We start from the raw sequence: 9,480 nt of genomic DNA, 5'->3' as shown, positions 1-9,480 counted from the left end.
CAAGCTAAATGGCCTAGCACATGGGCCCTCATAGTGGTCCTCACTGGAACTGGGGGAAGCAATCACAGTTATCAAGGTCACCATCTAATTCAGGTGATGCGACCAGAAGGCCACATAACTTCTGTAAAGCTGCTTGTTTTACCTCCACCCATGTTATGGGGATGAGATATACTTTCTCAATGGTGTTTCAAATTCAGTCAGATTTTTGAAAGGAGCCATTGCGGTGCATGACACCCTGAAATTGACCTGGAAAACTGATACACCTGTCTGGGTGGATCAATGGACCTTGCCACTACCTAAGGTGTGCACTCACTGAACTTGTCCAAGAACAGCTTCAAAAGGGGCATTTAGTCCCCTCCACCAGTCCTTGGAATTTGCCCATGTTTGTTATTAAAAAACAAACTGCCAAGTGACACTTGCTCCAAGACCTCCACAAAATTAATTCTGTAATGGAGGATATGGGAGCCCTGCAGCCTGATCTCCTGTCCCCTACTATGATTCCTCGAGATTGGTATTTGATAGTCATTGACCTAAAGGACTGCTATTTCGACATTCCTTTGCATCCTGATGATGCTCCTAAATTTGCTTTTTCTGTCCCAACCACCAATATGCAAGCACCCTTGCAAAGATGTCACTGAGTTGTCCTCCCACAAGGAATGAAAAATTGCCCTATTATTTTTCAGTGGTTTCTTGCAAGCATCTTCTGTTCCATTGCCAGAAAATGACTGATGACTTCCTATATCATTACATGGATAAGAACCTTGTAGCAGCAGAAAGACAAGAGGTTATAGAGGAAGCCTTAGCCCTTGTCATTGCTGCCGTAACCCAAGCAGGACTTTCTGTACACCAATTTGGCAGTCCGCTTCCTGGAAAAGCAGAGAGAACTCTAACCACATGTTTCTCTTAAATGCCTAGTTCCATAACTGAATCTAGACATCTCTGCTGGGTCCAAACACAGCATGTATGGGGAAGTAAACAGCTGTGAATGAGACTCCTAAGCAATGTTGCTCTGCATCCCCAGCTATCTGTGGTAGCCCACAAACCATCCTGAAGAGAGAGGAAAGTCTTTTCTTGCTGATGCATAACTGCTGAGTTGATGCAGCAGGGAAATGAATCTGCTTGCATTGTATCCAAAGCCTGCAAAGGGAACCATTTTAGATAGGTTGAAAAAAAAAAAAAACAAAAGGCATTTCTGGCATATCAGGTTTCATGAAAAGATGAGTTGCACACAAGTTTTATCACACAAATGGAATTGTACAAATATTGCTGCACAAATGATATTTGTTGCAATTTTACTTGTCTGCCTAGACCCTCTCCTGTTGTTATATGATCCTTTTATGAAAAGAATCACACACATATGCAAAAAATACCCCAAAAACCAAAACAAAGAAACAACTCTATGACACCCTCCAAAGTACTATAAAGGCTGATCTCTTGCTTTTTAAAAACAGAACACTTGAGATAAACCCAAAACTAATTTTGTCAACTACAACAGCCTACAGACATATGCATGCATACAGCATGCATAGAGCATGCAAAAGTCCCTTCTGTGGACCATACTGTGCATCACTACACAGTGATGCCTGAGCCCCATGAGCACCCAGCACCCTCCAGGGGCTGCCTCCTGTGTGGAAAGCACTGATGAAGTGCTGTCATCTGCCAGACATTTGCTATGAATGCAGCAGAGGAGTAGCCTTGCCTTTCAAACTGTCCCCAACAGATCCGACATGTGCCCATGGACATTCAAATCATATAAACAGAATGTCATCAAGGCATAATTGTGATATGTTTTCAGCTTCAAGCCCATGGGTTGGTTGGTAGCCAACAAATGATCAGTGCCTGAATTCTAATTAGCTAGTATAAGGATAAAGCGTCTTTAGACAAAGGCATGTATTGATAGGCTTCAAATTGACATAGGGTAGGTTTAGATTGGATATTAAGAAGAAATTCTTCCATGTGAATAGATAAGGATCTGACACTAAACATGCTTAAAACAGTCAGCAGACCATTTTGCACTGTCCTGTTGTGTTTGAGCATCTTCACACCTGCTGTCACTCCTCCTGAAATTTTGGTTTTGGTCTGGGCATGAAAGCTGATTTGAAGTAGTGACTACCCTGCATATCACTGCATGCCATGTAAACCACCCCACACACAGTTGCTGAGTGAAGAAAGTGCCCATGTCCTCATCTTCTAACAGCACACACCAGCAAAAAGGAGAGAGGCATTGCTTCCACTTTGTTTAAGGGAACAGGAATAAAGCGAGAAGTATGGCTATGCCATCTGTATTTCAATCTCTTTTCTTGTTGAAATGCTTATCTCACTAATAAGGCAGGTTAGATGTGCTTATTAGTTTAGCTCAGAAAGATGAAGTAAAAGAGACGGCCTGAAACAGAACTCATCTTGCTTCACAGTCACTTCGTTTCTAAAATACTGCTCTAATACAGGTGGGAAACCAAACTAAGGAAGAGTTAGTGTACTGAATGCTGGCCTGTTCTTTTTCCAGACTACAAGTTAGTCTAATAAAAATCTCAGCTCTCCTTGCTTAGTAAAAAGAATAGCAGCTTATTTCTGGATATAAAAATCACAGTATATATCTTACCATTTTGAAATATAGCACTAAAGCGTAAACCTTTGATAACCCAGAAGAAAGTACAATGAAAAAAAAAATCTTTGTTTTCTTAGAAACCTCAATTTCAAATACTTTAAACCTCCTTCTAGTATTTTTGCTGGGTCACAGAATGACAGAATAGTATGAGTTGGAGGGAACACAGAAGGATAATTGACTCCAACCTGTGGATGTGACAGCCTGGTCAGAGAGCAAGAAAACTTGATAAGTTTTCCCAGAATCAGCCTAGGAGATTTTAGGGAGTCGGAGATAAACAATTATATCCAATTATTAAAAAAAAGCTGCAGGGGTTGTCTGACTAATATCTGTTTTCTTGTTATTCTCATAAGATTGTTTATAAATAGGCATCATGTTAATTAGCCAATCAGGTGAAATGTATTGATTAAATGACCAATCAGGTCCACCTGTATCGATCAGAATATAAAAGAAGCAGTTCTGAGTAAAGATATGCGCTTATGTCACTCAGCCTTCTGACTGACTCTGTCATTTCTTACAAATCAGTGACACCAATTCTTTAGTTAATGGCCCATACAAGGTTTGAACCCACTATCTTGGCATTATTAGCACCATGCTCTGACTAACAGAGCTTAATGTCATGGCATGTTGGAAAGTTCCTGTAACAAAAATAGACACTTTGCACAGAAAAGGGACTTTATATAGCCACAAATATCACAGGATTTCTCTGCAAACTGCTGGTAAGAAGGAGAGATAAACAGGAAAAGAGGGGATGCAGAAGCATAATGAGGGCATATTCCTCAGTACCACTGTGACCCAAGCACAATGCCAAGTCCTTCTTCTGGCAGGATATGGTCAAACCTCATCAGAAAAATTGTGTAACATATTTTGCTCCTAGGCTCACAGTACAATTCATGGCCTACTTTATTTTGTAGCTTAATGACTCCTAGGTAATTTGGATTTCCTAACCCTGCATTTTCTCGTAACCTTTACAACGGCAGTGACTATCCCACATTTTTAAACATGACAATGTGCCTGAGCCAAGTATGGAGGGTCTGCAGCTATGCAATGGACCTAAATGCCACCTGGCTCCAAAGCAGGCCTGCCACTGGCCAAGGCCAAGCCTATCAGTGATAATCGTGCTGCCTCTGAGATACTGTATTCAAGAAGGGGCAAAACCTGCAATAGCAACTGCAGACAGGGAGCGGAATGAAAAGCTGTGCGAGAAACCACTCCGCAGAAGCCAAGGTCAGTGGAGAAATAAAAGGCTCTGCCTGCTCCTCACACTGGTGCAGAGATTTCCCTCTATCCTGTGATGAAGAGCATGATGAGGCAGACTGCCTCCCCACAGTCCATGGAGGTACACAGCAGAGCAGGGGGATGACCAAAGGAGGCTCTGACCCTGTGGAAAACCTGCACTGGAGAAGGCTCCTAGCAGGGCCAATGGCCCTGTAGAAAAAGGAGCCAAAGCTGGAGCCGCTTTGGTGGAAGGACTTGTGTTTTGGTTTGAAATACAGGTGTCTGCTAAGGAAGGCAGGAGCCTCTCTAGAAATGGAAAATTTAAACCTCCTCCCTCCAAATTATTATAATTTTGAAATTAAGGGGCTCTCAGATATGGGAGTAGGAATAACAATTCCTTATTAGGAAAATAAAAATAAAAATGCAGTAATACAAAACAACAGGAATAGAATATGATCTGACACCCTGTGTGTCAGGGTGTTGGTAGCAGTCTGATTCAATGGTGGCTGCAGTCCTCCTGGAGGAGGTTCTGTTGAACCTGACAGATGCGGTTCTGTTGAAGCAGTGATCCTGTAGAAGGGTGTTGTTTTCCTCTGAAGGTCCAGTGGTGGTGTAGATGGGCCTGGTCTTCCTCTGGGAATGCAGTGGAGAAGAAAGCTGCTCCACAGGGAATCCAGTGGGGAAAAAAAAAGCTGCTTGTGGTGTTCCAAATCTCAGATTATATCCAGGTAGAAATGCTTGTCTTCCCCCTGGGCAGAGCATCTCACAATGAGATGATGTAATTTTATCAGTTATGCAGTGACACTCAATGGCCCATGAACAGAAGATATCTCCCTGGAGGGAGGATGGGTTGTGGAAGAGATAAAGAAAACTGCCCCACCTGGTGGGGCAGTTAATTGCCCCACAAGTGGCCCAATTAACAGAAGATAACTGCCCCACCTCTAACAGATGGCAATGGAATACACAGCCCCAGCCACATCTTGCGTTTGCAACCTAAGACAACTTGTGACCCCACAGGGGACCTGCACTGGAGCAGCCTTTTCCTAAAAGACTGAGCCAGTGGAAAAGACACACACTGGAGCAGTTCATGAAGAACTGTAGCTCATGAGAAGGACTTACATTGGAGAAGCTTATGGAGGACTGTCTCCCATGAGAAAGACCCTTCCAGTGAAGGGAAGAGCATAAGGAGTCCTCACTAAGGAAGCAGGAGCAGCAGAGATGTTTCCTCAAGTCAAGCCTGTTTTGCCTGTGACAGCAATTAGTGTGTGATCCCTCCTTGTTCTTATGTTCACATGTGAGCCTTTTGTTATATTTTGTCTCCCTTGTTCAGCTGAGGAGTCATAGAGTGTCTTTGGTGGGCATCTGCTATCTGCCCAGGGTTCAACACTGCTGAATACTGAATGGCTTTGAATCAACTCAAAACTGGCTTAGGCACACTCCTCAGCTTAATCACAGCGCCAGCCCTTTTGGCACGAGGTGAAGGACTTGGTAGGAGCCTACAGATAAAGTAGCTGCAAGGCAAGAAGGGGGAGAACCTTAAGGGGAGCAGAGAGTAACAACAGGGACAATCAAACCCAGTGCAGATCATGGCCACATACCTTCTAAATGTTTTTACCTCTGTTCTTTGTTTGACTGTCCATCCTCATTTCTGAAGCACATGCTTAGATATTACTGATTGCAACCATAAACTTGTCCTTTGGTCATGCTGTCCAGGAGAGATTTCTTCAAGTACGTGTTTAACTGTTTTCTCAGTTTGACAGCACTAGCAGTTATTTTTCAAACCAAATGTGCAGTTTAACGTAATTAATAGTTATATGATGTTCCGGTTTTAATAGCAAATACATCTCAGAACTCAACTTCGTCTACAATATTTTAAAGAAGAAAAACCCAAACTAACAAATATTTCACACAACATTTGAGTTTTGAGACTGAATACTTTTTTAACAGTATGCATCTTCTGAAAGCAGAATCATCAGAATTACAGCACATTCTTTCTCAATAATAAATGCATACAGATAATACCAGAAAAAAGCTGGTCCCAAATCCTGGATTTTTCCAATCAAGGAAACAGTTTCACAAACTCCAAGTTTCTTTCCATCACTGACAATGTCTCCATTAAACAAAACAAGCCCAAAGGAAGCCTATTTAGCAAAATTTTCTCTTCTTTCTATAGCTCTGACAGCTGAACAACTGTTCCAGTGCAGATAGCAGATAGTCCAAAAGAAAGGTCTGTAGACATCTTTCTGAATCCAGGAGTTTTGGAAACAGTTCCTCAGTACATAGATCTACTATGTACTCAACATTTTTATCTCACCACTCTACATTTTAATGTGACAATATTTCACAAATGTAGCCTCACAACAGGTATGATGAGGGCAAATCTTATTTCTCTTATTTTTATGAATGGATTTGGGATCCGACACAACAAGGATGAATAGAAACAAGTCCACTAGAAGAACATTTCATATTTTTCATTCATTCATTCACTGCACAAAGTACAGAAACCATCCTGGAGCATGTGTTCACATTTCAGGATTATCCCTTCGATAAGGACGCATTAACCTTTAGAAAACACATAGCTTCTCTTCTGATGCTCACTCTAGCCCATTCTCTGCTGTACAAGGAAACAGCTTCACAGGGAAGGCAAACACTGTCTCCACACCAAACCACGCCCAGTCTCAAACCAGGATGGTCTGTAAGATGGGATCAAAGCCTGGATCTTCCTACTAACAGTAGTTTATTAATGAGTCAGGAGAACATGCCAAGCTTTTCTGGCTTTGCTTTTGGAAAAATGTAATGACTATTGTCAAGATCATCATGAATTACACCCACGCTTGCAGATTTATCAAGTGCACAGTGAGAAGGCTGATTAGCTAAGAAGATGCTAAATGGACCTAACCTCTGAATTTTGAATGGTCTTCAGTATGAGTGTACCATTAGGTCACATGGAGGTCGGGAGAGTTCTAGGCATGTACAGAGGTGCAAAACTAGGCACACAACAAACTTAAAAAATATTTATTTTTTGAAAAAAATAAGAAAATAATTTTAAAAGGAGAAATAACTTTTAAAGTTCCAACAAAGAAAAAGAAAAGAAAGAAAAGACAAACAAGGGAGAGCTTGTCAGTTTCAAGAAAGGGTTTGTAAAGTGAGGTATAATCTTTCTGCCTTTATGGAGGCTGTAATATTGCCATCTTCCTAGGAGCTACTGACTCCAATGGCACACAGCATCATCTTCATGGGTTTTGCCAGTTAAAAAAAAAAGAAAAAAAATCGAATTAATTAATTTAATTAATAAATATTTTTTCTAAACTTTATGTGAATTTTTGTGGACTGCATCCTGTATAAGGCTTGTAAAAGGTTAGTGAAGGCTCCTGATTACTTCCCATGTGTACAAAGTCTTCACTATCTATTGTTGATCTAAGGTGGTAAGAACTAATCATCTTTGCAACCAATTTTTAAAATCTCATGTCAGAGTCGATAAAACTTTTAACATTTAACTAGAAGATAGCTCATTGGACAAATGCAAAAACTTAAATCCTGAAAGATAACTAGTATTTGGTTAACTAAACATCTGAAAAAACCCTACTAAATATTTTTGGCTAAACCTCATAGTATGTTCTCCATTTAAATAAAACCAAAATTAAAGTTTTAAATTTTTTTTTCATTTTAAATTTTTTTTATTCTGACAATAAAGCTTCACAGAAAAATGTCAGTTTTGCAGAAATGCAGAGGCCAGAGACTGGTGGAAGGCAGTGTTGGCACTTCACCCCCTTTGCCACAGGGTGGCATGAAGTGTATACTTTAGGAACACAAAAGTAAAATGAATACACTATGAGAAGTATTAAAAAGAGCAACAGAGGCTGAAAGAGTATGTGTTTTGGTAGGATGTGGGAAATACATACATACACATAAACAGATTCTTCTGCAGAACTGTCCATCTGAAGTTTAGTATGCATAACATATGATTAACTAAACCATGTTAGCCTGTTCAGTCATCCAGATTTAAATCACATATGACCACACACAAAGCATGGTGATCTAGGAGATGGCTGGTGAAAGGGAAGGTAAGACAGGGCTATGAGGTCTGCAGGGTATATACAGAGGATGATTTGCAGCAGCTTAGCAAAGTATTTTATTCTTCCTCAACCAGTCTGGAATAGGTAAATGCAAGCAGGATGATTCTCTTCTTTATTCATCTAGATCTTTAAAAAAATTAAAATACAGGTGAATATCCATCAGAATAACAGATTTGTATCTTCAGCTTCCTGGAAAATGCAATTGCTTTCTCATGTCTGCAGATTTGTCCTTGGGCAGGTGAACGTTAAGAACCAGCCCAGAACTGGCAGGACAGGAGATATGACCCAAGCCCTGTGGATGAAAGCTGCATCCCACCTGGCTGCCAGCCTTTCTTAAGTCCTCTAGCAACTGGAGACCATGGAACTGTGGCTTCCATGACTCATGGAAGACACAATTATCTTTTAAATTACAGAACAGAAGAAAAATGTGCAAATAAACACATGCAAGAGACCACCTGAGTCTGAAAGCATGAGAGGAAAAGAAAAAGCATTGTCAGAAGAGGAATTCAATCACCTCTGCTTCTCTTGCAAGTATTCTTTTTATGGCTGGATTTCAGGATTTTGAAAGTCTTTTCCAGCCCAGGGATTCATTCTATGATGTTGTGAGCTAATGAAGTATGAATGCTTACCACGAGATGGTGCAAAAGCACAGAAGGTCCCAATTTACCCACAAGAGACTTGAATCCCTTTGGCCACAAAAAATGTATGAGAATATCCACCAGGCCAAGGAAAATGTGACTTTTTTTACTTGAGAAAAAAACAGCAAGAATAGGCAAACACTTTCAAAACTTAATGGTTGGCATGAAATGTTAGCAGTGTATCTCAGTTTAGTCTCCCCAAAGCATGGTGTTTTGGGGGACATCATCCACCACCATCATACTTCTCACTGAAAATTTTGCATCAGCAGGGAAATGTGCAAGAATTAGCCAATGTAGCATTAAATAACCAAACCCAAAGTGTTTATCAGAGAAACAGAACTACCAAAGTAATAATAATGAAAAAAAAAACAAAAAAACCAACAGTTGGAAACATTTCCAGCGAGGATTTGCAGCAATGTAATTTGTATTACCGGGACAGTCACTGATACTGCAATATTTAAATTCAGATGAATCAGTATTGATTTGCAAAAGTTTACAAAGAAGATTCTCACGTAGTGAGAATACATACTACCCCAAAAGCCAGGGCTGCTTTTTATTTTTTGCCATGTTTTTCTATAATTCCATATCAAGCTTTGCTTAATTCTTTCCCATCTTTAGACACACACTGACAGAAAAAAAAAAAAAAGCCAACCGCTCCCCCAAACTTAACCAAACAAACGCAAACAAATCCCAAAGCAGAAAAATCCTACCCACCGAACAAAACCAAAGCCAACGAAACAAACCCAAACCCCAATGACCAAGAGAAGGGAGAATTTGCTAGTTTCAGAACAAGGTCTGTTAAGCGAAGTACAACTTTCATCTCTTCGCAGAGGCTGGAATACTGCCATCATCCTTGGGGCCGCCGACTGCAGTAACAGGGCATCCACCTGCGCGGCGTGCGCGCGCCCGAGGAGGAGCGGCAGCGCGCGCAGACCCCGCTCCGCGC

This window comes from Geospiza fortis, unplaced genomic scaffold, assembly GCF_000277835.1.
Source record: "Geospiza fortis unplaced genomic scaffold, GeoFor_1.0 scaffold279, whole genome shotgun sequence".
Taxonomy (NCBI): Eukaryota; Metazoa; Chordata; class Aves; order Passeriformes; family Thraupidae; genus Geospiza; species Geospiza fortis.
Note: the sequence above shows the minus strand (reverse complement) of the source record.